Here is a 25,755-nt window from a genome sequence, read left to right as displayed (position 1 = left end):
TTCTCTTCCTGTACCAGGATGTTTTCTGTTTCTACAATCAAGTTTTCTTTTAGCGGTTATCTACTTTTGTACTGATGTTATGTTTGAGCCCTTTCTCTGATAGCTGTGTTAATCCTATATCTATCCGTTAATCCTATATCTATGAGATTCATTAAATTTGTGTGAAATTTGTGCTGATGGGTGTGTTGCACTTTGATCATGCTTTTCTTTATGGTTATTTTAGTTACTGAGTGTTCTGATTATTCGTTTGCGTTTTTTCTGTGTGTATTGCAGTGCTCTTGCTGTGATGTGTTCAGTTATTCATATTATGTTGACCATCACTGATGGGTTGTTAACAAATGCTGTTAACTCGAGACGTTCATCATATAACAGCCCATTAAGTATGAATTTCTTGGTATAAAGCGATTTGATTGCATATTTTAATGAAGGCTTTTTGGCACATGATTTCGTAAGTAGTGAGGCAACCTGCACATCACACCACTCTCAGTTGTTGCCAGATGTATGCAAGATGGCGGCGATGATGTCAAGATGGCGGCATTTAGACTTGGCAATGGTGCATGATGTCCTAAAAGATGATGGCCGTGAGGTCACTGATAACGCAAGTGCCATACCCCCTTGCCACAGCCCCCTGGCAGAAATTTTGAACTTTGACAGGAAGATAGGACAATTGAGTTACATCCACTAACCTAACCCGACCCCAGAAAAATGACAGGAAGTTTGAATTTTGGCGGGAAGATAAGACAATTGGGCTACCTCCACTAACCTAGACCCCTCCCCTCTCCTCCCCCAGAAAAACGGCGGGAAGTTCAAATTCCAACAGGATAATGCATCACATACCTGTTATCTCTACAAACCTAAGAAAATCGAGGGAAAATATGGTACTTGCGCTACCTCCCTTAACCTAAGTCATCTGACTGCCGCCTCTCCCTAGGAACTGGCGCAAAATATGAATTTTGGTAGTAAAGAAAGGTCACTTGCGATTTCTCTACCAACCCAAGAAAATCGCGGAAAGATAGGTCACTTGGACTACCTCCACTAACCTAAATCACCCGACCGCCACATCTTCCTACGAACTGGCGGGAAGTTCAGATTCCAACAGGATAATGCCTCACACCTCTAGTAACCTAGAAAATTGCGGGAAAAAAGGTCACCTCCACAAACCTAAGTCACCCGACCACAACCTCTTCCTAGGAATTTCCTGAAAAAAAGATTCAGCGTGCACTGGGTTGCTGGTGAGAGGAAGGAGTGTACTTTATTTCTTTATTTTGAAGCAATTTATTTAGGACGGCAGTATATTTATCACAGTAGTACAGAACACACGCTCTGACACGCTTGGGGTCACGTCACACAGCCTACAGACATGCGACAGACGGTATTTACCCAGAAAAAGCCACCTCATTCAGAGGTAATGTCGTACCTCGACTTGTAAAGCAGGTACAGCTTTTAACATGGAAACTTGTGTGCACCTGTAGAACCAAGATTGCTTGTGACAGTAACATACAGTAGTCTTTGCGATCTGGTTTTTTAACTTCTGGCCGATTACATCTCTCTTTCTAAGACACAGTGATAGCACTCGCCTGAAAAACCTAAGAGACATGCCCACCCATCGTTGATTTTCGGTCAGTATTATTTTGCATCGTTTGGAATCATTTATTCGTCAAGTATTATACTTAGTAGTAGTGGGGGATGCGCGATATGTTCGCATTTGAGCATCAGGCGTATAATGTATGTGTTTGAGTTCAGACATGTGTAAAGGAAATGACCAGTCGTAAGGAAGGTACAGATATTTCCATTTCCAGAGCCACAGCCTTCAGTAGAGTGTATTTCCGATACTTCGCTCATTGTCGGATGCAATTGATTGAGGCCACGATCGTAACATTTAGTTATAAGAACAGGGATAAAATATATACGTGACTGATTTCTTAGGATGATTGATTCTACCTGTACATGCTCGGACTGCAGCGCCCATGACCTCTGCAGGAATGATTCACATTTCCCGTTAACGACAGCAGCTGTCCGAATGTAGAGGCCTGTTGGAGTGTAGTAATGTATCAGAGTTAACTATCCGTCCTCTAGACGATCGAATAGCGAACTAATACTTAGTATGTGTTGGGTGGCTTTCGTGTTCAAGTGAAAATTTGAGAAGATTGTATATGGAGGTGCGTTTGCTCTGGACCGTTATTCCCTCCCATGTAAATTTTTCGGTTGACTTTAAATTTCCCGCCTTTATTTAGTTGAGGGAAGACCGACTGTGGTGTGTGCATCTAGCATGTGGAAGACACGTTTGTCGGTTCTCTAGTCATAAGAAACACCTTAGTTGGCCTTGTAAATTATAGGGATGTTTTCGAATCTGTTGCATCACCGAGCTCAGTATTCGCGGATGGAAATATCATTTTTCGCCTGTTTGTTTCTAGTTACTTAGCGGTCTAGAGCACGCTCCACCTAGCTAAAGTTTCGGGTTTGAATGGAAATAATTCCCTGTCTATATCTTCGGAATTATGTTGCTCGAGCGATCGGTAGGATGCTGCCTAGTGCTTGATATCGAGAAATGCCCCGAAAATGGTGTAATATTATGGTGAACCACGCGAAAATACGTGCTCTTGTAATCCCCGAGTCTGGAGATGTGTGTAGAAAAGCGAGCAAGCAAGGAAGCAGGTTCGGAGCAGAAACATTAACGTGTTTGTGCCGAGGGGAAACGATCCTGAATTTGTAGAACAGTTCTTAGAGTGACTTAGGTCTGCTGATGGTGCTCTGATCACGCGTTGGGGGTGGATAAGTTGAGATAGTCACCTGCAAGAAAATATCTAGTGCTGTGAAGAGTATATATACGGTACTGTCTGTCTTTGCTGTATATGTACGTATGTTGTAAAAGGGATGATTTTGTTTCATGAATTGTATGTTTACTGCATCGACATGGTAAGTGGTGATATATTGCTGGGTTGGAGATTGGTTCGCACACTAATATTCAAGCTCCTGTCGGTGGGGGAGCGGTGTAATTGAGTAGGAGTCTTTCCGTATTTGACTATATGTATGGTAGTTTGTAAGTTTTAATTGCCAGTGCAATACGGCGATCTGTGTAAAATAACCGTTGAAAGTCTCGTCTGGAAAAGGAAAAAAGGCGGACAGTGCTTTGATACCATTGGCATCAGTAATTTGTTACGTGAATTCGATAAGAGCCAATCATAATGCTTGATTCATTCACATGAGGTCTGTAGGCTGTGCTATGCATTATTTGGTCAGTTTATGAGCTGATTTCGTGTTTGCACATCAGTGTACTGCATTATTTAGGAGGAGTTTGCATGTCTTTGCTGAAATTATTTCAGTAAATTAGGAGTTGTTTCTGTGGTGTCACCGCCAGACACCACACTTGCTAGGTGGTAGCCTTTAAATCGGCCGCGGTCCGCTAGTATACGTCGGACCCGCGTGTCGCCACTGTCAGTGATTGCAGACCGAGCGCAACGACACGGCAGGTCTAGAGAGACGTCCTAGCACTCGCCCCAGTTGTACAGCCGACTTTGCTAGCGATGCTACACTGACAAATACGCTCTCATTTGCCGAGACGATAGTTAGCACAGCCTTCAGCTACGTCAATTGCTACGACCTTGCAAGGCGCCATTACCAGAGTATATTGAGATTGCACTTATGTATCATCAAGAGCGATGTACAACAATTATGGATTAAAGTTAAGTATTCCAGAAGCTATGTACTATATTTGGCTACTATAATTCCTTGTCATTTTCCAGACCTCACGCCAGCCTGCGTGAGCTTTAATGCGTGCATTTCGGCCTCCTCTAGCTATACGGTGTTGGCTCTTCTGCCAACACATCACATGACGAAGAGGATTTTGCGTATTGATACAGACTGATTTACTTGTGTCATGGCTTCGCCACAATCTCCAGATGTAATGTCCGAATTTTATCGCTTGCAGAATCAGCAGACGCAGGCCTTATTGGATGCCCTTGGACAGCTCGTCCAGGGTCAACGTGCAATGCAAAACGATGCGGCCGCCGCCGCTTCATCGCTACCGCAGCCACAACACGCACTTGCACCACCTTTTCGTCCGTTCGATGCGGCACTGGAAAGCTGGACGGAGTGGTCACGCCAATTTGGATTCCATCTCGCCGCCTACAGAATTCAAGGTAACGAGCGGCAGCCTCACTTATTGGCGTGCGTGGGCGTCCAGACGTACCGAGTGATAGTGAAATTGTTTCCTCGACGCGACGTAGCAACTCTGTTCTATGACGAAATTTTGTCTGCTTTAGATGGCTATTACAAAGAATCAGTCAATTTAGTTGCAAAAAGGTATACGTTTTTTCGTAGAAAACGTACGGCCGGTCAGACTCATCGGGAGTGGGTTGCAACATTGCAAACCCTTACTAGGGATTGCGCTTTTGAGTGTGAATGTGGACTCCCTTATTCAGATACTATGGTACGTGATGCAATTGCACAAAAACGTTTCTGATGTTCGTATAAGGGAACAGATTTTGAAACTAGTCAGTCCGTCCCTTCAACAAGTGATGGACATATTGGATCGGCAGGACACACTTGACTTTGCTCAGGAATTATTTGAAACTTCGCCAGCCGTGTGTCACGTTAACCGGCCCGCAGGGCGAGCTGCACGGAACAGTAAACAGCCCTCGCGCCCATCGGCTGAACCACATGTGCCGCGTAAGCAAGCAAATGCAGTGATAAAATCTTGCCCGCGGTGTGCTACTAGACATTCGCGTGAGAATTGCCCGTCACGCCAAGCTATTTGCTGTTTCTGTAATAAGAAAGGACATGTTCAGAGTGTTTGCCAGAAAAAGCTTAGATTGGACACTCAAAACCATTCTAGGCCCTTTGCTTTGCGCCGGCATCGAACCAAGAATACTCGGGCTCGTGAACCTTCGCCCATGGACATTCATGTAGTTAATTCCACTCCGTCCAGTGCCACTCTCTCTAACAGTGACTGTGTTCGTCCCACAAATAGTGTGCGTCGACATCGATGGAAATCCCGTCAAGTGCACATGATTCTGTACCAGTGTCAGTTCACGTTGCACGAGATAGTCGCTCTTGTCGTTAGCAGGACAATAAACTTTTTGTAGATTTGGTCATTCATGGCAACGTGATACCATTCCAGCTCGATACCGGAGCTGCAGTTTCATTGATCAATAAAGACACATACGAACAGCTGGGCAAACCTCCGTTGCATGCCGCAAATGTTAAGCTAACTACATATTCCGGACAGCATATCCCTGTGTTAGGACAGTGCAGCCTTCTTGCAACATACAAGGGACAAACAAAACTTGTGTCATTTTCCGTCCTTCATTCTTCTTCTGCAGTGAACTTGTTTGGTTTAGATTTATTTCAGTTGTTTAACTTGTCTATCGTAAATCAGGTCCTATCAATGAACCAGACTGTGCCTTCAGCCAGTGTTTCTCGTCTATGTGAAGAATTTGCAGACAATTTTGCACCGGGCCTCGGTTGCGCTAAGAACTATGAAGCACATTTGGAACTGAAAGTAAACGCGCACCCGAAATTTTTCAGAGCGCGCAATGTTCCCAACGCATTGCGTGATGAGGTCGCAAGAACATTACACGAATTGGAATCACAAGGTGTCATTGAACGTGTGCAGGCTTCTCTCTGGGCTTCACCCTTAGTCATTTTGCAAAAACCTTCCAGAAAGTTGAGACTTTGCGTGGACTTCAAGGCAACAGTGAATCCACAACTAGTGACTGCAACTTTTCCTTTACCCCGCCCAGAAGATCTTTTTGACAAAATGTGCCAGGGTAAATATTTTTCGAAGTTGGACCTAGCAGATGCGTACTTGCAAATACCGGTGGACGAAGAATCCCAGCACGTATTGGTGGTTAACACGCATCTTGGTTTGTACAGATTCAAACGACTGCCATTCGGGTGTGCATCCGCCCCTGCATTGTTTCAGCAATATTTACAAACTGTTTGTGCGTCGGTCCCTACTGCTGCAAACTATCTGGACGATATTGTGATCTCCGGAAAGACGGAAGAAAAACATTTAGCCAATCTCAGAACATTATTTCAGGTCTTGCGACAAAATGGTCTTCGCTTGCGGAAGGACAAATGTGTGTTTTTTGCTCGTGAGTTGCCATATCTGGGACATGTACTCAATGCCAGTCCAGAGCACCTCCGTGCCATACAAGACTTGCCTTCGCCGCAGAACTTGAAGCCGCTACAGAGTGTGCTGGGAAAAATTAATTATTACCACAAATATATCCCCCATGCCTCTTCCATTTCAGCTCCGCTTCATCGCTTACGCCGTAAGGGTGTTCCGTTCGTCTGGACGACGGAATGCGAACGCGCCTTTGCTTTCCAATACTTGCCTTACGCCATTCGATCCCCAGAAACCCCTTTTGTTGATGGTGGATGCATCAGATTTCGGGATCGGTGCTGTGCTTGCGTACAAAGATGGTTCGCACAATCGCCCTGTTGCCTTTGCGTCCAAATTGCTCTTGTCTGCGCAACGAAATTATTCACAGATCGAGAAAGAAGCTTTGGCTCTCGTATTTGGTGTTACAAAGTTTCATGATTTCTTGTATGGTCGTCACTTTACCATCATCACAGACCACAAACCTTTGACATCGCTTTTTCATCCGAACAAGCCTCTACCTCCACGTACAGCGCAGAAATTCATTCGCTGGTCTATTTTCCTCTCGCAGTACCGCTACGATATCTTGTATCGGTCCACTGCTAAGCACGGAAACGCCAATGCGTTGTCCCGTTTGCCTGCTGCTGAGGATAGAGCATTCGATTCCTCCGAACTTGCTTGCATGTTCATTGATTCGGAAACCGATGACGTGGTCGAAACGTTTCCGATTGATTTTCGTCGTGTAGCTACAGCTTCAGCTGCCGACCCTGTCCTTGCTACCGATCTGCGTTTTGTTGCTACGCAATGGCCCTTGTCAAAGTCACGGATCGAGGATCCGTTGGTTCGCCGATTTTTTGCTCACAAGGAGAGACTTTTTGTTTGACGTGGTGTTTTGCTGTTGCGTTCTGATAATGATCAGTCCAGGGTAGTGGTCCCACGTTCGTTACAGTCCTCTGTCTTACGGCTTCTCCACCAAGGACATTGGGGTATAGTGAGAACGAAACAACTTGTTCGTCAGCACTGTACTTGGTTCGGATTCGATGCTGCGATTACGAATATGTGCTCTTCTTGCATGGCGTGTGCCGAACGACAATCCGCACCGCCGCGGAAATTCTTTGCATGGCCCAAAGCCACTTCCCCTTGGCAACGCTTACACATCGATTTTGCTGGTCCATTCTGGAATGCTCGATGGTTGGTTCTGGTCGATTCATTCAGTAATTTTCCTTTTGTTGTCCGGATGTCTTCCACGAAGTCTTCTGCCACCATCCAAGCGTCATCCGCTATCTTTTGCATTGAAGGTCTTCCACAGACTATTGTTTCTGACAATGGCCCACAATTCATGTCCGCAGAATTTCAGTCATTCTGCAGGGCCAATGGTATTCAACATCTGACGTCCGCGCCGTTTTCGCCTCAGTCAAACGGTGCCGCTGAACGATTGGTCCGGACTTTCAAGTCACAGATGTTGAAGTTGAAAGAGTTGCATTCTCGGGAGGACGCGTTATTGCTCTTTTTGTCCTCGTATCGCTCTCAGCCCCGAGATGGTCGCTCGCCGGCTGAGTTGCTTCACGGTCGTCCTCATCGAACCTTGATGTCTTTGCTGCATCCGCCGCATCCGGTTCCTGTGCAGCGGCAGCCACCTGCTTTTGCTCCAGGCGACGTTGTATACTATCGCAACTTTAGAGGTTCACGGAGTTGGCTCGCAGGGCGCATTCTTCGCTGCCTCGGCCGCGCTCTCTATCTGGTTTTGGGGGCCTCTGGTGAGGTACGTCGGCATCTCAATGAGCTGCGCCTCTGTCGTCGCACGGGTTCTGCCGCTCCCCGTCTGCTTTCAGCGACGGTGCCGCCCGGTCAGCGCCCTGAGGACCCATCTACTGGCTCGCCTCAGCCCCAGGTGTTACCGACGCTGCCTTCCATTTTGCCCCATGGCGACGTGCCGCCCCCGCCGCCTGTTCTCCCGCCGGCGACGCCCGCAGTGTGCTCCCTGCCGCCGTTGGATAAGCAGCTGCAGCAGCAAGTCGTATACTCCTAGCTCACTCATTTGTTACATAGTTTAATTCTTAATTTCTTTGCGTGTTTTTGGTACTTGCATTGTTTAATTTATAAATTTCGGGCGTATTATAGTATTTGAGAGTTGTAGCATCGCGTTTTAGTACCCGAATAGTGTAAAATCGCGTAGTCTCCTTCCGCCGCCGAGCAGTGTGTCAGAAGTGCGCAAGTAGCAGCATTACTGCATTTACTAGGCAATCTTGTATTTTAATAACTGTTTAAATTTTGTGTCGATTTGTTTGCGCTCTCTGTAGATTAGTTCAGACGTTCTTTGCATAACAGTTTTTAGCATGGATAGGGACTGCAACTGCTGTGTTCGGATGCAGGCTGAGTTGGCATCCCTTCGCTCCCAGCTTCAGGCAGTGTTGGCTTTGGTCAGACAGCTTGAGGTTGTTGCTAATGGGCATCACTGTGGGGGTCCGGATGGGGGTTTGTCGGAGACGGCCAGCTCGTCCCACGCATCCCCCGATCGGACTACGACTGTGGTTGCCCGGGATACTGCCCGCATTGAGGCTGATCCCTCACCTGTGGTAGAGTGGGAGGTCGTCTCAAGGTGTGGCAGGGGGCGAAAGACATTCCGGAGGGCTGAATGGAAGGTCTCTCCAGTTTGTCTGACGAACAGGTTTCAGGCTCTGTCTCAGGCTGATACTGATCTTCGGCCTGACATGGCTGCTTGTCCTATTCCAGAGGTTGCCCCTCAGTCTGCAAGATCCGGGCGGTCGCAGAGGGTGGGCTTACTGGTAGTTGGGAGCTCCAACGTCAGGCGCGTAATGGGGCCCCTTAGGGATATGGCAGCAAGAGAGGGGAAGAAAACCAATCTGCACTCCGTGTGCATACCGGGGGGAGCCATTCCAGATGTGGAAAGGGTCCTTCCGGATGCCATGAAGGGTACAGGGTGCACCCATCTGCAGGTGGTCGCTCATGTCGGCACCAATGATGTGTGTCGCTATGGATCGGAGGAAATCCTCTCTGGCTTCCGGCGGCTATCTGATTTGGTGAAGACTGCCAGTCTCGCTAGCGGGATGAAAGCAGAGCTCACCATCTGCAGCATCGTCGACAGGACTGACTGCGGACCTTTGGTACAGAGCCGAGTGGAGGGTCTGAATCAGAGGCTGAGACGGTTCTGCGACCGTGTGGGCTGCAGATTCCTCGACTTGCGCCATAGGGTGGTGGGGTTTCGGGTTCCGCTGGATAGGTCAGGAGTCCACTACACGCAACAAGCGGCTACACGGGTAGCAGGGGTTGTGTGGCGTGGGCTGGGCGGTTTTTTAGGTTAGATGTCCTTGGGCAAGTACAGAAAGGGCAACAGCCTCAACGGGTGCGGGGCAAAGTCAGGACATGCGGGGACCAAGCAGCAATCGGTAAACTGTCGAAGCTGCGTTGGTAAAGTACCGGAACTTCAAGCGCTGATAGAAAGCACCGAAGCTGAAATCGTTATAGGTACAGAAAGCTGGCTGTTGCCAGAGATAAATTCTGCCGAAATTTTTACAAAGGCACAGACGGTGTTTAGAAAGGATAGATTGCATGCAACCGGTGGCGGAGTGTTCGTCGCTGTTAGTAGTAGTTTATCCTGTAGTGAAGTAGAAGTGGATAGTTCCTGTGAATTATTATGGGTGGAGGTTACACTCAACAACCGAGCTAGGTTAATAATTGGCTCCTTTTACCGACCTCCCGACTCAGCAGAAATAGTGGCAGAACAACTGAGAGAAAATTTGGAATACATTTCACATAAATTTTCTCAGAATGTTATAGCCTTAGGTGGAGATTTCAATTTACCAGATATAGACTGGGACACTCAGATGTTTAGGACGGGTGGTAGGGACAGAGCATCGAGTGACATTATATTGAGTGCACTATCCGAAAATTACCTCGAGCAATTAAACAGAGAACCGACTCGTGGAGATAACATCTTGGACCTACTGATAACAAACAGACCCGAACTTTTCGACTCTGTAAGCGCAGAACAGGGAATCAGTGATCATAAGGCCGTTGCAGCATCCCTGAATATGGAAGTAAATAGGAATATAAAAAAAGGGAGGAAGGTTTATCTGTTTAGCAAGAGTAATAGAAGGCAGATTTCAGACTACCTATCAGATCAAAACGAAAATTTCAATTCCGACACTGACAATGTTGAGTGTTTATGGAAGAAGTTCAAGGCAATCGTAAAATTCGTTTTAGACAGGTACGTGCCGAGTAAAACTGTGAGGGACGGGAAAAACTCACCGTGGTACAACAACAAAGTTAGGAAACTACTGCGAAAGCAAAGAGAGCTTCACTCAAAGTTTAAACGCAGCCAAAACCTCTCAGACAAACAGAAGCTAAACGATGTCAAAGTTAGCGTAAGGAGGGCTATGCGTGAAGCGTTCAGTGAATTCGAAAGTAAAATTCTATGTACCGACTTGACAGAAAATCCTAGGTAGTTCTGGTCTTACGTTAAATCAGTAAGTGGCTCGAAACAGCATATCCAGACACTCCGGGATGATGAAGGCATTGAAACAGAGGATGACACGCGTAAAGCTCAAATACTAAACACCTTTTTCCAAAGCTGTTTCACAGAGGAAGACCGCACTGCAGTTCCTTCTCTAAATCCTCGCACAAACGAAAAGATGGCTGACATCGAAATTAGTGTCCAAGGAATAGAAAAGCAACTGGAATCACTCAACAGAGGAAAGTCCACTGGACCTGACGGGATACCAATTCGATTCTACACAGAGTACGCGAAAGAACTTGCCCCCCTTCTAACAGCCGTGTACCGCAAGTCTCTAGAGGAACGGAAGGTTCCAAATGATTGGAAAAGAGCACAGGTAGTCCCAGTCTTCAAGAAGGGTCGTCGAGCAGATGCGCAAAACTATAGACCTATATCTCTGACGTCGATCTGTTGTAGAATTTTAGAACATGTTTTTTGCTCGAGTATCATGTCGTTTTTGGAAACCAAGAATCTACTATGTAGGAATCAACATGGATTCCGGAAACAGCGATCGTGTGAGACCCAACTCGCTTTATTTGTTCATGAGACCCAGAAAATATTAGATACAGGCTCCCACGTAGATGCTATTTTCCTTGACTTCCGGAAGGCGTTCGATATAGTTCCGCACTGTCGCCTGAAAAACAAAGTAAGAGCCTACGGAATATCAGACCAGCTGTGTGGCTGGATTGAAGAGTTTTTAGCAAACAGAACACAGCATGTCGTTATCAATGGAGAGACGTCTACAGACGTTAAAGTAACCTCTGGCGTGCCACAGGGGAATGTTATGGGACCATTGCTTTTCACAATATATATAAATGACCTAGTAGATAGTGTCGGAAGTTCCATGCGGCTTTTCGCGGATGATGCTGCAATATACAGAGAAGTTGCAGCATTAGAAAATTGTAGCGAAATGCAGAAAGATCTGCAGCGGATAGGCACTTGGTGCAGGGAGTGGCAACTGACCCTTAACATAGACAAATGTAATGTATTGCGAATACATAGAAAGAAGGATCCTTTATTGTGTGATTATATGGTAGCATTTACTTCTGTAACATATCTGGGAGTATGCGTGCGGAACGATTTGAAGTGGAATGATCATATAAAATTAATTGTTGGTAAGGCGGGTACCAGGTTGAGATTCATTGGGAGAGTCCTTAGAAAATGTAGTCCATCAACAAAGGAGGTGGCTTACAAAACACTCGTTCGACCTATACTTGAGTATTGCGCATCAGTGTGGGATCCGTACCAGATCGCGTTGACGGAGGAGATAGAGAAGATCCAAAGAAGAGCGGCGCGTTTCGTCACAGGGTTATTTGGTAACCGTGATAGCGTTGCGGAGATGTTTGGCAGGCTCAGGTGGCGGACTCTGCAAGAGAGGCGCTCTGAATCGCGGTGTAGCTTGCTCACCAGGTTTCGAGAGGTTGCGTTTCTGGATGAGGTATCGAATATATTGCTTCCCCCTACTTATACCTCCCGAGGAGATCACGAATGTAAAATTAGAGAGATTAGTGCGCGCACGGAGGCTTTCAGACAGTCGTTCTTCCCGCGAACCATACGCGATTGGAACAGGAAAGGGAGGTAATGACAGTGGCACGTAGAGTGCCCACCGCCACACAGCGTTGGGTGGCTTGCGGAGTATGAATGTAGATGTAGATGTAGATGTAGACGCGTCGCTGAAACCGCCGGGCGCCTCCCTGGGTCACGCGCCGCCGATCGCTTCCCGTGACCAATTGTCCTCCGCCATGAAACTCTTGCCCGCTCCGGACCATCTGTTGTCTTCACCCGTCGGGTGCTCCGACTCGATGGAGGTCGACCCTTCGGCCCCTCCTGACTATCTACGGGCGCATACACCGCATGTTGGCGTGCACCCTGGACTAGGTTTTCAGGCGTTTCCTAGCTCCCCTCGGACCGAATGGCCGTGTGCGGGTGGCACAGCCTCGCCTGTTGCTAGGCTCCCCACCTCGTCGCATACGTCAACATGGGGTCCTCCCCATGGCGGGCGGAAGCCTTATAACACAAGCGTTCGTCGATTTGCGGGGGAGGAATGTGGTGTCACCGCCAGACACCACACTTTCTAGGTGGTAGCCTTTAAATCGGCCGCGGTCCACTAGTATATGTCGGACCCACGTGTCGCCACTGTCAGTGATTGCAGACCGAGCGCCACCACACGGCAGGTCTAGAGAGACGTCCTAGCACTCGCCCCAGTTGTACAGCCGACTTTGCTAGCGATGCTACACTGACAAATACGCTCTCATTTGCCGAGACGATAGTTAGCACAGCCTTCAGCTACGTCAATTGCTACGACCTTGCAAGGCGCCATTACCAGAGTATATTGAGATTGCACTTATGTATCATCAAGAGCGATGTACAACAATTATGGATTAAAGTTAAGTATTCCAGAAGCTATGTACTATATTTGGCTACTAATATTCCTTGTCATTTTCCAGACCTCACGCCAGCCTGCGTGAGCTTTAATGCGTGCATTTCGGCCTCCTCTAGCTGTACGGTGTTGGCTCTTCTGCCAACACATCAGTTTGCATGTCTGGAGAGTGTTGTTCAGAAATTGTTTACAGGTCTACAGACTGCGTATTGTGACCCCACACACATCAGGGCGAGTGTTCTGTTTCATTGTGATAAATCCCTAAACAAAATGTTCCAAAATAAATAGAGTACACTCCTTCCTTACTCTCCCCAGCAACCCAGCGCAGGCTGAGTCATTTTTGCGCCATTTTCCTCCTCCAGACCACCGTCGTGGATTACGTCAGGGAATGGATGACAGCGCTCTCTGCTGGTTGTACTGTGTACTAGGTCTAGATCTCGTGGTGGACACACTGTTTGCTGCCATCCTGGATAATGGTAGTTGCGTCATCAGCTGATGTCATAGATGCCATCTCGGATTACGTCACAGAATGGATGACAGTGCCCTCTGGCGGTGGTACTGTGTACTAGATCAGTTGGACTTCCTGGTGAACGCACTGGATAGTGGTGCTGTATCTAATTGCTTAAATAAAGACTGGTACATGATTTGAATAGTTGACGATTAGCAAGCATACTTGAGTCTATTAGTGGTTCACATATGTGTAGGATTTGTGATGTGACCAAAAGAATGTCAGAGTGTGTGCTCTGTATCACTATGATAAATATACTGCATCCCTAAATAAACTGCTTCAGAATAAATAAATAAAGTACACTCCTTCCTCTCTCCAGCAGCCCAGTGCATGCTGAGTCCTTTTCTTAACAATTCCTAGAAACAGGTGACTTAGGTTAGCAGTGTAGGTGACCTTTTCCCCCTCGATTTTCTTAGGTTAGTAGGGATAATTGTGGTGTGATGCATTACCCTCTGGGAAATTTGAACTTCCTTCTATTTTTTTGGGGGAGGGTACGGGAGGGGTATTAGGTTAGTGGAGGTAGCCCAATTTTCCTATCTTTCCGCCAAAATTAAAACATTCCGCCGTTTCTCTGGGGTGGCGGTTACATTACATGTTCTCGCCAAAATTCAAACTTCCCGCCAGGGTTGCCTGATAGGGGGGTGTGGCACATGCGTCATCTGTGACCTGGCCGCCATCTTGGATGATTTTATGCACTGTTGCTAAGTCTACACTCCGCCATATTTGATAACGTCATCGCCGCCATCTTCGATACATCTTGCAATAATGTAGAGTGGGGTGACGTGCAGGTTTCCCCACTTCTTTCGTTCGTTACGCTACCAAAGCGTTGTTTCTCACCTTTACATTAATATAACTTGGAATTACATTATTTGTTTTACAGGTCTGAGTCAATTTAACGTACTGTATGGTGTTGTGGAGTCTGTGATGGATATTCTTGAAACTGTTGTATGACTTGATAGCTGTATTTCCGTCTTTCCCTTAGTTGCTCTAAATTCGTGGAGGTACAACTAAAGGAAGGCAGTTTGTTTATTGCCATACAGGTTTGCCTTCCTTTATTTGAGAGGCTTATGTCTGAAACCGCGCTACCGCTACGGTCGCAGGTTCGAATCCTGCCTCGGGCATGAATGTGTGTGGTGTCTTTAGGTCAGTTAGGTTTAAGTAGTTCTAAGTTCTAGGGGACTAATGACCTCAGAGGTTAAGTCCCATAGTGCTCAGAGGCATTTGAACCATTTGATCATAAAATTTATAACAGAATAACCGTTCGACACAATAAGTAAAATTTTATGCCGTTCATAGATTAGCGTTACTAGTTGTAGGGCTCCGCAACACCGACGAGGTCTGTTAGTTCACGTTAGTTGCTGGCGAAATAGCGTCGAAGCAGGAGAAAGCGCAATGTGTGCTTTGGTTTCACGAAACGAAACCGCCTATCACTGTTAAGCGTACATTTCGGGCTTCTTATGGAAGCAGCCCTCCTGACGTTAAATCAATAAAGCGATGGTATGCAAAGTCTAACTAACCAGAAAGCGCTGAAGATCCTACTCGAAATGGCAGGCGTCAGGAGAGTGATGCAATTGTTGACCGTGTTCGGCAATCGTTTCAGTGAAGTCCATCTAAATCAATTCGTCAATCATCACGTGAACATCAAATACCGCAAGCAAGTGTGGTGAAGATTCTTCATGAAAGGCTTAGGTTGCATGCTTACAAAGTGCAAATCGTGCAGGCCATACAACTGAATAATATGCTGATACGTGCTCAATTTGCAACTGAGATCCTCAACAGGATTGGTGGCGCTAACGATTACTTGAATCACATATGCTTTACCGATGAATTCACCTTTCATTTCAGTGGAATGGTAAATACGTCCGTGTATGTGGTTCAGAGTCTCCATATGCTACTGTACAGTTACAGCAGGTCAGCGAAAAACTGAATGTTTGGTGCGGCCTCATGCATAACATTGGACCGTTTTTCGTCGCAGAAAAATCCATTACCGCTAATATTTACTTAGATGTTGTGCAACCTTGGATAATTTTCCAGTAAGATGGAGCACCGCCTCAATGGGCTTTGATAGTGCGTGATTTCCTTATCGGTGGATTGGAAGGAGCGGTCCAGCACCCTGGCCACCCCCGACTCCAGACATTACGCCCGTTGACTTTTTTTTCTGGGGCTATATCAAGGACAGTCTTCGTCACACCATTTACTGACGTCGACGAACTGAAGGCTATGATGCAAGCTGCTGTGGGTACTGTGGCAGAACACTTGTTACGAAACACCTGGCGGGAACTGGAATTCCACCACGACATTCTCCGAGCTACCAAGTGAGCACACGTTGTGGTTTACTAACGTAAGTGATCTTAATAAAAAACTAGTAACACTAAACTACGTAACGGTGTCAAATGTAAATTATCGTCTCAAACGGTTATTATGAAATAAATTGTTATAGTCAGGGCAATACTTTGTGCTCACCCTGTACATGTTTCTTTTTACACATACAATAAACGTATTATGTGATAGATATAATATGCACCTCCATTACATTTTGTCGGGTTTTCCTCTTGACTTTTACGTTAGAAGCAACTTTTGTAGTATAAGTTCCGTATTGCGAATGTTTCGTTCTGTGTTACATACGATTCCCAGCCCTGGTAACACATGCATGTGGTCCAAAAGATGTATTTGTTAGTCTTTATACTGCAGCTGGTCGATTTTTGGTGTACTTTCATCCACATTCGTCACATCGCATGTTTCACTTTCGCTTTCGATGTAGTGATCAACACATGTGTATTTTCGGAGTGCACTGTTGGCAGCTGTTATTGTGTGTTTGTCGGTCTTTCGTTTGTGTTGTGTTTGATGTTTTTCATTTGTGTGTGTGTGTGTGTGTGTGTGTGTGTGTGAGAGAGAGAGAGTATGTGTGTGTGAGTGTGTGTGTCTGAATGTGTGTGTGTGTTAGTGTGTGTGTGTGTCTGAGTGTGTGTGTGTGTGAGTGTGTGTGTGTGTGTGTGTGTGTGTGTGTGTGTATCGAATGTGTTTATGTGTGAGTGTGTGTATGTGTGAGTGTGTGTATGTGAGTGTGTGTGTATGTGAGTGTGTGTGTATGTGAGTGTGTGTGTATGTGAGTGTGTGTGTATGTGAGTGTGTGTGTATGTGAGTGTGTATGTATGTGTGTGTGCTTTGCTGAGTGTAAATGTGTTTTTTTTTATTTGAGTTCATGTGTCCCTGTGTGTGCGTGTGGGGGGGGGGGAGGGGGATGGGCACAGATAGATGGAAGAGGGGAAGGACATTCATTAATTATTTATCCTGGTTAGATTTCGGTTTGTTATTGTTTTGGTACCTAGCATGATCAGAGTTATTATTTAAATGGATTTGGTCTTTGAGTACCTCCTCTTCCAGTTTAAAGGCTCTTTGTATGTGAAAGTTTCCTTGCAAAACACACACACAAGCAAATACTTATTTTAAAAAATGCACACACCCACAGAAACACACAAACCCATTTAAAAAAAAGAAAAAACATTTACACACAGCGAAATACAGTAACAATCACAAACACACGCACACAAACCCTTATTCATTAGAAAAAATACATTTAGACACAGTAAAATACAAACATACACATGCGCGCGCGCACACGCACACACACACACACACACACACACACACACACACAATTTCATATTAATAAAAAATGGCATGAACCGTGATTTCTTTTCAAAGAATATTCTTAAGAATTTATTTTATTTACCAGTGATTCATCAAGAACATTAACACATTTAATCACACCATGTAAGCATGGAAGTAGTTGCCAGAGAGTAACTGATGAAATCATAACCAAATGCCTTTTAACAAATGGGATTTTATTCACTTGAATAGTGCCTAAAAGCATTTTTTAAAAGAAACAGATTTAAAATTATAATCAGAAAGTACCATCTAAATATCAAAACTACAATTTATCCACAGGCAGAAATAAACAAGTTTTGACTGTATGAGCTTTCAGGCAGAGAACCTTGCCGCTCACTTTTGACACGGCCGTAGTTACGACCGCTCACAACAGCCTCTGAAAGACTACACTGGTGCAAATCTGCAACACACCAGATTACTTTAAACTAAGAGTTTTAACAATTTACAAAAGCACCCCCCGTAGAGGGGATGGAAATGGCACAAAACACTAACAATTAAAATATTAACCTTGCCACCAAAGGTGCAACTTTTAACTTCTAAGAAAAGTCTTACGGTGAAAGGGTGGCAAATTTATATACTAAAATGATGATTTAAATAAAAGCCCATGAAATGTAATCTTATAAAATATTCTACAAGTTTGGCCAAACAATAGTTAAGATGTCTACAGTACACAGATATAGCCTCTCAAGATCGTAGGCAATAATATCAAAATTTCCAAAGATCAAAACATATTTCAGGTCTTAGGCCGTTACAGTCCAAGCAATAAATTCGTTAACACACCAAATCCGACAAACATGACAGAGGCAGCTCTAACCCGCCCCTACACCACAAGGGAAAAACGGACCACCCAATTTATAAATAACCACCTTCCCATGGGTGGGCAAATGGAGAAGAATGGTGGGACGACCCCAAAGCAAAACTGCTGGTGACCTCACCAAGAAAACAAGTAGAATTTAACAAGAGTAAATCACACATCACCAATCACTTAATTTCTAATAAACTGCGATTTCTCGAGAGGACCTGGCGCAGCAACCCCAAATCGCTCTCCTGAACCGTCCGCTGCCAGCCGATTCAACGGACGCAGGAAGGCGCGCCGATCTCCCGTCTCAAGGCGTCGCAGCTCGCACCGGCCAGAGTGATGTCGTGGGTTGACTCCTGTTGCTCTCGTGTCGACCGCGAAGCCACTACCCCTCGCTATACGCCACGGCCCACTGGACTCACGTGGCGACCTCACATGCGCTGACGCTCAAGACGGACAAGTCATCTTGTGTCTCAGTGAGCGACTGACCAACCGATCGATCCAACCGCCAATGACCATTGCCTGAGCGAAACTCGAGCAGACAGGCGACCTAACGCGCAGACTTAGATGCAGGAACTAAGCCCCGACAGGGGAACCACTCGCTGAGTTCACTTACTGGTGGAGTGGAAAGAGTCTTATTTTGCTGGCTTTAAAGGTTGATCCGAATGACAGACATACTAGCACTCCGAACGACAGACAGACACTAACTCCCTAACAAATGCGGACGAGAGACAGACTAGCAAGCTGAGGACGAGAGACTGACCTAGACTGACCCACTGGAGAGCTCATAGCGCCCCTGAAATGCACGTGAATAGGCAACCTTTCCCCTTTTCCCACCAGAGGGAGACACCAAAGCTGTGGCGCCACCACCAGAAACGAAACGGAGGGCGACTGATTCACCCTACGCGCTGCAGCGTGCTCTTCAAAACAGCAATTTTTACCACGGCTCAACCTCCTCTCCTCAAACTAGAACAGGCGCCCGAACTCAGAGATTTCACCTGGCTCAAATGTACTCGATATTCCCTACCAGTCTGATCATGTCTGACTAACAGGTTAACCGGCCCCAACACACGGAGCACCGTGCATGGACCTATAAAGCGGGGTGTGAACTTCCCTACTCGGCCCCCCATCCTTCCTCGACCCTGAACATTCTTAATATAGACTTGATCCCCCGGTTTTCCCTGATAAGGACGCCTATTGCGGATGTACTGCACGGCTTGACGACCGTGGGCAGCCGCTATATTGCGACGAGCTCGATTCCTGTTCCTTCTAATTAACCCCAGGGATACCTGCTCAGGAAGTAAGTCTTGGATGCGCCATAAGTTAGACAAACGCGAAATGATAGGATAGGCCAATAAGAGAGAGGCCACAGTAGGCTTCAATGTGTCACGAACTGCAGTGTTAAACGCAAAATTAATCCAGGTCAAGTTAGTATCCCACTTACTCGGTTTAAGTTGATGGTAAATTATCAAAGCTGATTATTAGGTTGCGATTCACACGTTCAGCAAAGGACCCCTGAGGGTTATACGGTGTTGTGTTTATGTGTTTTAGCCATTCCCGAAACAAAAGGCCTTAAACTTATCTGACACAAAAGCAGGTGCATTATCACTAACCAAGCTCTGTAAGTAGGCTGTTTAGGTTTTTATATTGGTAACGTCACCTAGCGCTGTATGAAGATCACTGGCTGTGCTGTGCAGCAGCCAGACATGACCTTGAAGCAACAGACTCGCTCATACATGCGAGACTGGAGGGCCAGATTGATATTCTCAAAGACGAGAATAACAAGCTGTCCGTCCAAGTAGAGGAGTTCAGGCTAGAAAATTTTACTCTAAAAAGAGACAACCAAGAACTACAGAAAGAACTGGATGATGCAAAAACAAATAAACCAGAGACAATACTCCCAGCAATACCAACTTTCGCCAGTATCGCCAAATCCCAACCGAAATCCAAAGAAACACTAAAAATAGAACACGCCAAAGCAAAACAAGCGACAACACTCTTCATCACCTCGACAGAAAATAAGGACCCAAAAACTGTGCGACAAACCCTTACACAGAAACTTGACCCAAAAAAGGACAAGATAAAAATTAAGGCAGTCAAAACTACAGCAACAGCTGTCATAGTTGAGACTGCAACACAGGACGACTGTAAAAAACTGCTCGAGTCAGCAAAGAACATTAACACAGTCAGGTGCGAGCCACCACGGAAGAGACGACCGCTAGTGATCATACACCACGTGCCAGACACAATCAGTGACAAAGACTTTCTTGAAAGCCTCTATGAACTGAACCTTAGTGAGGAAGTTGAGAAAGAGGCTTTCCTGAAAGAGACAAAAATCAAATTCCGAACAGGACCAAGAGGGCGGGGATACAATCATCAAGTTATTCAAGTCACGCCGAATCTGCACAAAATTTTGACAAAACGGGATAGAGTCTATATAGATTTCCAGTCTCTAACTGTCAAAAATTTCGCCCAAGTCCCCACCTACTACAAGTGCTGTGATATTGGACACACCACAAAGCAGTGTAAAGACACCGAAATCACGTGCTCCAATTGCAAAGGGAAGGGCCACATAAGAAATCAGTGCAAACTAGCAGAACAAGACATCTGCATCCCCTGCAGAATCCGAGGCAAATTGTGTGCCAGACGAAGAGGTCTTGAGTGTCAAACACATAAATTCCTCCAAGATCGACTGCTACAGAGCTTCGATTATGGAGAATGAAAGCAGCCCAACACTGCCCCAATCAAGAATGCAAAAAACGAACTATAAATCACCATCGACCATTAATCGAAACCATCAAAGAGCTATAAGCTGGCGCAGGCAGATGGGACTGCTTCCCACTCACCCCACACACACAGACGATATCCCGTCTCTTCAAGGCATGCACGCATTACATGACAGTTATATAAATACCATGGACTTCATCGACGACATGGTACTTAATGGAGCTATACATTACAACATAGCCAAACAACTTAAAAAACAGATGCAATACTGGGTCAGCTACCAGCAATCACTGCAGGCGAGAATTGACGAGCTGGAATTTGAAGTGCTATACAATGCACACAGCAACACCGAACAAATACAAAACAATAGCACACAAACAAACACGAACACAGACAAGTCTGTAAACCTAAACAAACACACGGAAAACGAACAAATGGACAATACACAGAAATCTCACGCAACACCTGACTATACCAAAGCTAGCAGTGAAGAAAGAATAAACGACAACACACCAAAAAGGTATAATACAAAAAGATGTACAGGATATATAAAACCAGTGAATTTTGTATCTGGAGGGATAATTAACCCTGCAGATCATACACAACAACGCATAACACCTCAACAACATAATGGAACACAACAGATGACCGGATGTAACGAGACATATAGGAAAAAGGTAGTAGTCCTTGACACAAACCTACTTACGGGTGATCACGATAGTGACGATGAGTGTACAGATAGTGATAGCAAAAAGAAAGGTGACGACAGTGCAATAGGTAGTGTAAACATAAGAAAAAGTAAAGGTGAAAGAAGAAGAGCCGCAGGTAGCAGCTCATCAGCCTCACCACCATTGAAGATGGAACAAGACACCACACCGGTGACATCTGCACGTCGAGATAAATATAGCGGAATCATCCCATATGTAGAAAAAGAGCAGAAGGGAAAAGTCGGCCAAACACCATGGCATGCTGACTACAACAATGTAGAACTAAACTTAAGACTAAGTAGGCTAGAATATAAGGATACTTTCATCACAGCACAAAGACTGCTAACCAGACTACTTCACCCACTAGGCAGCTATGTATGCTTCCCGACCACTGAACAATCTGACAGAATGACTTTAAAGACCGCAAACATACCTACAGACCCAGCAGAGCTAGAAAAATTAGTCATACTAGCGTGTAGTCGGAGGGGGGAAACATATAACCCACACCAAGTGTACAAGGACCAAGTGAGGGCACATGGCAGAACTGACTTTGACTACTCGCAAACAGGACACAAATTCTACCTTCATGTGAAACACCCATGAAAATAATACAACTTAATGCTAATAGAAGCACACTCGTTAGTGCAGAACTGCCGCGAGTAGCTCTGGACTTGCAGGCGGATATTCTCTGCCTGCAAGAACCTTACGTGACAACCCAGGGAAACTTAACTAACCTACCCAGGGACGCTGTCACAATCTCAGACAGACGAAACTACAAGGCTGCCATAGTTGTCCTCAACAAAACTTTAAATATCACTAAGATTACGCAGCTATGTAACAGTCATCTGGCCACGGCAGAAATAACTAAAGGTCGAGACACATGGGTGGTCTCATCACTATACGCACAGTACAGTGACAACATAGAGCCATACCTACATATGATACAAGACATTGCTGAGTATTCTAGAAATAAGAACCTAATTATATGTGCAGATATCAACGCTAAACCCACACTATGGCACTCGGACAGAACGGACGACAGAGGACGGAAAGTCAACGACGTCATACAGGAGACACAACTACATATTATAAATGAAGACGGACCTACACCTACATACAGAGGTGCAGACAGATCTGCCACCAAAATCGATATTACTCTGGCGAATGACAGATCATTAGGACGACTGCAAAGATGGACCATACACGACTCTCTGACCACAAGTGATCACAACATAATAGAAATAAGTCTCACAACAAACAATTACCGCACCACACACAATACAACACACTTCAACTTTAAAAGAGCGAATTGGGACGGACTACAACAAATTGTTCAAAATGAGAATATATACAACATACAGGGAAGCGTGGACTACAGAGCACACAAACTGACACAAATCATCCAAACAGCACAAGAAACAGCAATACCTACGCACACACATAGCAAACAACGGGAAACACCATGGTCAGACGAATTAACCAGACTCAAACGTGACATGACAAGGAAACGAAAACTATACCAGAGGACATGGATACAAAGAGACAAACTACTAAGACTAGCTGCATGTAGGGAAGCCAAAGAACTCTTCAAAAAGACATTATTTCAGACCAGGAAACAACATTGGGAGAGCTACTTGACCACACACACACAACAGAATATCTGGGGGGAACAATACAAGATCCTGACAGAAAAAATAAAGACCCCATTGGCATTAAGCACGCTACGGCAGGATGACAGCACAATGACAGTGGGATGGAGAAACACAGCACAATATCTGCTGAACAAACTCCTCCCGGAAGATGCCACAGACTCAGACACACAGGAACAGATCACACTCAGACAAGAACTTCATGAACAGTATAACACCGACGCCGTCACCTGTCCCTTTGCGCACGAGGAAGTTGCGGTAGCGATAAGAGAGCTAAAGAATAAAAAAGCACCTGGACCCGACAGGATCCATGCAGAAGTGCTTAAGAGGCTAGCACCACAGATCACCCCATACTTAACAGAACTACTAAACGACGCCTTAAGGCTAGGCCGTGTACCGACAGTCTGGAAAACCTCAAATGCAGTCATCATACGAAAATCATCAGACAGAGACCAATCAGATCCGAAATCCTACAGACCAATATGCCTCATAAACACCATGGTAAAAATCCAAGAGAGGCTACTGTGTGACCGCTTGCAGGCTCACAGAACCCTACTTGGAATGAATCCCCACCAGTTTGGATTTCGGAAAGGGAAAAGCATCGATGATGCAATAAACAGAGCTTTAGAAATTACACAAAACACAGATAAAACATACTCTTTGGCAATCATGATAGACATCGCAGGAGCATTTGACAACCTGTGGTGGCCAGCACTGTTTCTGAGGTTACGCCAGATGGAAGTACCCGCAGCCCTATACTGCAGAGACAGAATAGTGGAATGGCGCGTGGGCAACCGGAAGGTAATAAGGAAAATTACCAAGGGATGTCCGCAGGGATCGATCTGTGGACCCATCTTCTGGGACATAATTTTTGAACCTCTCCTGCAACTGCTGGAGGAGGATATGAGGACAGACGGTGCTGTCGCCTATGCAGATGACCTATTGGTGGTTATCTCAGCAAACACAAGAGCCCAGCTAGAGGAGAAGGCGAGTGGCACACTGCAAACAATAACACAATGGTGCAACACAAACAAGCTCAAGATAGCGGGCAACAAAACAACATACACACTGCTCAAAGGGCAACTCAGACGCAATCCATCTATTAAAATACAGAACAACAACATAAAGAGAATGACGGTAACCCGCTACTTGGGCGTATACATAGATGAGAAGCTGAACTTCCATGAACACATCAGAATAACAACAAACAAGGCAGAAAAATTACTACATAAACTGGCAAGTATTAATTCAGGACAATACAGACTTCCTCTGTCAGTCACACGAACTTACCACTGCACACTCTTCGAGTCAGTGCTAAGCTTTGCGGCCAGTACATGGGCGCACAGACTCAACCTCGCCACAAACAGAACAGCGGTTAGGCGAGGGCAGAGAAGCGTCCTTCTGCGACTATCGGGAGCCTTCGGCACTACATCAGTTGAAGCACTGTGTGTCGTGCTAGGAATCTTCCCGATAGATATCACAATCAAATATCGGGCCGCTCTGTACTGGTTAAAGATGGGTAGACTAGACCAGGTCAACATATTGACTGGTTCCCCGCTGAACAATAAGCGGGACCTCAAAAAATGGAAAATCAACACATGGCAACAGGAATGGGGCACAAGTGATAAGGGACGGAGAGTCTATACATTTTTTCCGAACATAACGGAAAGGTTAAGAATGAAACATGCCGATCCTAGCCGCGGCATGGTGCATTTCTTGACTGGCCACGGACCTTATCCCACGCACTTAAATCGCGTGAGTCTTAGAGACACATCAACGTGTACATGTGGAGGTATGGGAACCCCCGAACACACAATCCTATTCTGCGGGAAATACAGACAGCACAGGAACACACCTGGGATACAACACCTACAGACAGAGGAACACATATACGATGCGATCAGAACACCTGAACTTTGGGACATACTGAACGCACTAACAGACAAAATTTCTGACGAATGCCACAAAGAGTACAGGAACAGAAGACCACACAGACAATAAACCTATATGGAGCACCCAGACAGACACCATAGTGTGGAAGAACTAAACTAAGTCTCAATATAAAAGAACTGACATGCAATAGACTTACATAAGTAGACCTAAAACTGACAATAGATTAATGTATAAAATTAGACATAAACAGTGTCGGCGCACCGTCGCAATTGCCATCAGCTACCACGGCACTCTAAACCTGTATACAAGTAACCAGATAGAACATAAATAGAGATATCAAACGCCATAAATAGAATAGAATAGAACTTCCTAGGCTAAGGTTAGGGGACTGAGGATCAGAGGCTTGAAGATAAATCCCAAGGCGCTCATCCTCAGTCCCCTACGGTGGTGGGACTATCATCTCTTCCTTTCCTATCGTCTTTTCTCCTCTTCAGTCCAAACTATTCCTTGTATTTCCTTCTTCTAATTCAAAATTTACTTTTGTAAAAAATTTGTTAAATCGGTTTTGGGAAAGCTGCCAAAGTAAAGAAAAAAAAAAAAAAAAAGCACAGACCCGCCTCCACGTGGCGGGACACAGGCAACGGTGCGACCGGATGCGGGAACTGGTGTGAGTTTCATCAACTACATCAGTGTCCGCACACCGGTCGTAGCGGCCAAGTGGTCAAAATAGACCCACCTTAAGCACTTAGGTGGTGGGTCGTAAAATCAGGGCGGCAAGTAAAAAAAAAAAAAAAAAGTGTGCTGTGT

The sequence above is a fragment of the Schistocerca cancellata genome, chromosome 3, assembly GCF_023864275.1.
Source record: "Schistocerca cancellata isolate TAMUIC-IGC-003103 chromosome 3, iqSchCanc2.1, whole genome shotgun sequence".
NCBI classification, from domain to species: Eukaryota; Metazoa; Arthropoda; class Insecta; order Orthoptera; family Acrididae; genus Schistocerca; species Schistocerca cancellata.
This window is presented reverse-complemented; position numbering follows the sequence as displayed.